We start from the raw sequence: 5,403 nt of genomic DNA, 5'->3' as shown, positions 1-5,403 counted from the left end.
TACGATAGTCTGTATTGTATTCAAGTGTGGGTAAGCTTTGCTCTGGTTCTTATTCAACTGAATTCCCTTCACGCCTTAAAGATATATAAAGGGTATATCAAGAATCTGTGGAATTGGAAAGCTTTTCCATACAGTAATCTGTTCAGATATGGAGCTAACGTTTGTATAAAGTTTTTTTGTAGGGTTGCAAATTTCTTTATTTGTTGGAATATAAAAACGCTTCTGTCCATGTTTTATTTTAAGAAATGGATACAAGGTTCTAGGAATAATGTGTAAATGTTAGGGGTCAATTTTAAAACCATGTGCATTGTTCTTTAAGAGTAGTTATTTCAATAAAGTGAGCTCACCTTGGATTTTGTGTATCATTACTTAATTTCAAGAGTGAACCCATTTACACCAGTCTAGTCTTTGGAGGGGAGGTGGTCAATTAAAATGTTTGACTTGGTAAGTAGCTTAATTTGTTTTGTAATAATTATTTACACATTTGTATGGATCTTAAGCACCATGGAAGTACATGAACACAGGTTTGAGTAAGTAAAAAATACTTTAAATTGACATGCAGCTATTTGGACTTTTATAGGAATTTGTGCAAGGTGTTTTTAGCATCTCCCCCTTTTCCTTCATGCTTTCTATTCTGTTGTAAAATATAAATATTCATGATTTTGTGCATGGTGAGGCATTGACAACACCTTCCACAAGAGGGAGCAACTACACCACATTGCATTACCTAAAAGAGTTCTATTGCTAAACAAATGAGAGGCTGAGTAATGTGCAGATGAGTCGCATACATTGTTTGATACATTGCAGAGCTTAAATTGATTTGGGGGGGGCGGGTAAAGCCGATCTGTTTCTCACCTTTAACGTGTTCTGTTGGGAGGTACATTTTTGATATTACACAGACAAGCTGTACCTCTTGGCCGATATTCACTGGGACACCTAACGGGATCATTCTATATAAACTGGAGTTTTTCATGGTCTTAGAATGTACTGTACTTGTAAACTAGACTATTTATTAAACCTAGCCATCATTTTTTAACATCACTGTAATTGTGTACAATTTGTACCCAGACTATGCACTGATTTGACACCCATTCATTACAATTATTATTATTATTATTGTTGTTGTTGTTGTTGTTATCATCAGTCGGTGATTTAGTGGACTGATGATAGTGGTGGTGATTATTATAATTACAGTGATTCATAATTGCTTTTTTTATGGTCTGCCTCTGTCAAGCAGGATTTCTTGCAGTGGGACGAGTGTCTGCCAGTTCTTGCTGATGTTCGTTTGAGGGCAGTATTGAGCCTCATCAAAAAGTTTCAGGCTCCTGATGGTATTTGATGCAACTGCAGGATATGCCTCCCTCACAATTCTGCCTCTGTAGGTGATTTGGGGATGCTCAAATGTCTGTAGATCCTATGGGCATGAATGCCATGTAGCCCTTTCAGGCATCTCTCCATGTCTTATTTTTGGAGCCAGTTTGTTATACATCCTAGTCAGCAGTGGCCATGATCAAGATAATCTCTAGATCTTTTCAGGACCAACCTCTGTATTGGGGGATGTTTTTCTAAGGAGACTGTGTTTTCAATCAGTTCTTTTTCATGTGTGTGTCGGTGTGTGTATGTGTATGTGTCTGTGTGTAGTGCTTGTGCTGTCCGGAGAGGGGATGTCTTTCCCCCTGGATTGTGTTGTCAGTTTTCTGCTTTCCTGCCCCTGTGATCAAAAGAGATGGTATTGCTTGGGACATCAGAGGAAGCCAGAAATGTGTGGGGAAAGTCCGTTCAGCAGCGTCTCTGTGCACATTCTCTTTTTTTTTTTTTTTTTAATTCAGAAATATGTCTGGGTATTCTTACGTTCTGTTTAAGTAACCGAATAGGTAAAAAATGCTGATTTTATAAACTAAATTCAAGGCTCAGATTAAATAACTACTCCAGCTTGCCTGCCAACTGCAAATTCCTAACTTTTAACATGATGCCAACTTTTTCTTCCTGTGCTTTTATTTGCCAGAGGTCTATTGCAGCTACCAAAACAAAGGAGCCGCTGAGGCCTGGATTTGGAAATCGCAATTGGCCGGTGGGTCGAAGGTTTAATTAGATCTGGGCTTTAGTCTAATAATTATGTAAATATCTGGCTTTATCGCTGGTAACACTTAAAATGTGATTCTACTACGTTGTATTCTGTCAAGCTCAATGTATTCTTTTGTACTCCTTTCAAATAGAGAGTTATGTGCAGCCGAGACCTTGTTAGTGAAGTTGGGGTCAGAGGCTCTTTTGTGGACAACGTGCTTCAGAAGATGGGAGGAAACTCGCAGACTGAAGGGTGACCTGTGCTTGCCCCAGCTACAAGTTTAAAAGTTAGTTTCAGTGATAACTAGAGGTGGGGGGTGGGGAACTGAGCTAAGCAGTGTCAAGTCCGTGGTCTTTATTTTTTTGTGACAAACTACACATACCATAATGTTCAAATGTCTCCTATTACTTGTCTTGCAGCTATGTTAAATCGAGCAATGCTTTAATACATTTATATGGTAATTCGAAAAAATCAAAGGTCATACTTGTGGAATGACAATTTTCCATCTCTAATTGGAATTATTGTAAAGTGAGCAGTGGCCTGGTGTGTTGAGGCCATCTGGGAATTTAAACCCTGCATATCTCAGAGGTTTATAGGCAGATGCAGTTTATACGGGGCCAGCTGACCGGTGGCAAGTCTTGCTAGGGGCTGTAATTTGGAGTTGTATTTGTTTCAGAGATGTAACAAAGAGCCAGCATTGGCTTCCTAATGAATAGGCTGCTGTTTGAGAGGGGTAAACCCTGAGAGTGGAGAACTGGGTAGTGTTCGAATAGACACTTCAGATGCTGAGCAGGGAGAGGAGTAGAATGGCTTTTGTGACCGCAAGAGGAAGACTAAGGTGCTGTTCCAGGAGACTGAAACTCTAAATCTAGTCATCAGTCTGTAAACAACTGTCCTTGAATTGGGAATTGTATGAGATCACTGGTCTGATGAAGGAGGTCAGTAGAGGTCAGAGTGTGCCATTGATTAAACGGGATGCAGTTGCATAAGGCTTTGGCAGAGGAACACTGAGGGTTCCTGCTCAAGCCTCCAATTCTCTTCGTGTGATAAACTGATAAGGAAACGAGTTTAAAACGATCTCTCGGGAACCATGCAACCCACAGTCCTCTTCCCTCACAACAGCCATTTCCGGTTCACATTCTCTAACTGTGTTCCTGGAGTGGGCTTTACCTAGGGCCACAATGCAAGGTCCAACTTCCACCTGCAGGACCCCCCCCCACCACACACCCGGATCTGCTGTCCGCTCCCGGAACGTCCTGTTTTCTGGATGTGTGTGACACCAGATTGGAAATCTAACCCCCACATTGACCCACTAGGATGGAAGCCAGGAGAAAGAAGCTCCTTGGCAGAGCTGGTATCCGCTTTTGCAGTGGCATCCTTTGTGCTGGGGGAGGGCACTGCTGAAAGGTCTACCTGCGAGTGAAGTCAATGGATCCCTTGTACAGAACTTGTGTTGAACTTTTAAGGGGTGCTTTGCCTCATTGTGATACTTCCTGGCAATACGTGCCACTTAACTGGCTGAGTGGCTGAAAGTTAGTGAGTTCTATAAAACAAGTATACAAAAGTGCCAGCTATTATTCTGCTTGCAACAGCTGCCAACAAGTGGGGGTGGAGCCGGGGTGGGTGGGTGGTCAAAGGGGCACATACTGGCCCCTGCTGAAATCTGACTGGCACTTTACCAGACTTTTTCAGTCCTTTAATCTCCGTCCGGTCAAATTTTTAAATGCTCTAAAAATGTCCGGGATTTGGCTGCTGGGCTACAGTCCCGGGTGCGAGTTTAACCCTTCTGCACCGGCAGCGCTGCAGCTCGATCAGACATAAATGATGATGTTTGAGGTGATCGTGTTCAACAATGTCAAGCCTTTTCGAACAGCTATTGGTTGTAAATAGATGACTGGCTTCTGTAAAGACTACAACAACCAATCAGGAAGGTTTTCTTTCATTTGGGCGTTAACGAACTACAGGTTTGAGTGAGTGAGAGGACAGTTTGACAGGCAGAGAAAATTCGATTATGAATAGAAAATCAAGAGGATGTTTTAGAGATTTCCTTTGAAGAAACAGCAGTGACAGGCGCAGGTCACAGCAGACTGGACATATTCTCACATCACTAGTGTTCAGTTGTTGCTGTTTCTTCAGAGTTATATTTGTACTATATTACCTTGTTGTAGTGTTGAAATTGCATTGTTCTGCAAAGTTAATAATTTTTATATACAGTAATTTATTAACTCAAACAAACATGCTATTATTTTTCAGAAATAATCATTCATGTTATTTATTTTTTGTTATTGATGGTTATAAATTATGGTTTAGCTCACAAGTGTTTTTTTTTTTTTTTTTTTTTTGGTAAAGCATTTTAGCACCTTTTTGCCATACAACCATGTATTGAACAAATAAGTGCTGTTTTTTATTTGACCTATTTTTATATATCTGCACTGTATGTAATGTTACATAAGGGTCCAGAAATTGAATGTTACACTCATAACTTATTGTTCATACATGAATACATTGATCTTTTTTGGATGTACATTTTTGTTTGAAGTCATAACACTTTGTTGTTTACACCTCCAACCCTCCACCTTTTGGAGTGTCCTCTTTATTGACAGTTCAGAGATGGTAACCCTAGCTGGCTCTGGTTATCTCAACTCATTATCAGTGGAGCAATAACTTTAGCTATTGAGCTAAAAGGGGCTTCTTAATGTAGAGTTAAATATGCTTTCCAGTGATGCTGGGGGGCATTTTCTTTATTTTTTATATTAAGGGAACTAATACCACTAATACCATTCCCTCTTGCACCAAACAAATGCTCAGGGATGTATCCATATTGAAGCACTTTTTCGGGTGAGGCGAGTGGAGAAGTTGTCTATATTGTCTATACGGCAACAAAGTATCACAGTTGTCTGTTGTCATAATGTCAATTTTAAAATAATTTTGTCACTAGCAAATAGTAGCAAATATGGTGGTACATTTATTGCTGGATTATTACGAATAGCCCAGCTTATCCTTGTAATTTGCTTCAATCTTAGCTTACAAACTGAGTTTTTAAAACCCATTTTACAAGAAAATCTTCCCGGGGAGCATGCCCCTGGACCCCCCTAGCAGATGTTGGCCCCCCCCTTTTCAAAATCCTACAATCGCCCCTGCCAACAAGCATTAGCTTGAGGAAAAGAGCCCAGACTATGAATACAGCTATTGAGTTGGCAAATGTACTCTGTATGGGAACCTACCAGTCAATTTGTGAAAACGGCAGTCAAAAATGTCCTAATTTCCTGTGCAACATCTGCCAAATATTCTTTTGTCTACTGCTGTTCTTTTTCTCCCATGTATCCTGCTAAATCAAT

Source organism: Amia ocellicauda, chromosome 4, assembly GCF_036373705.1.
Source record: "Amia ocellicauda isolate fAmiCal2 chromosome 4, fAmiCal2.hap1, whole genome shotgun sequence".
NCBI lineage: Eukaryota > Metazoa > Chordata > Actinopteri > Amiiformes > Amiidae > Amia > Amia ocellicauda.
The sequence above is the reverse complement of the archived record's forward strand: the minus strand, read 5'-3'. Positions refer to the sequence as shown.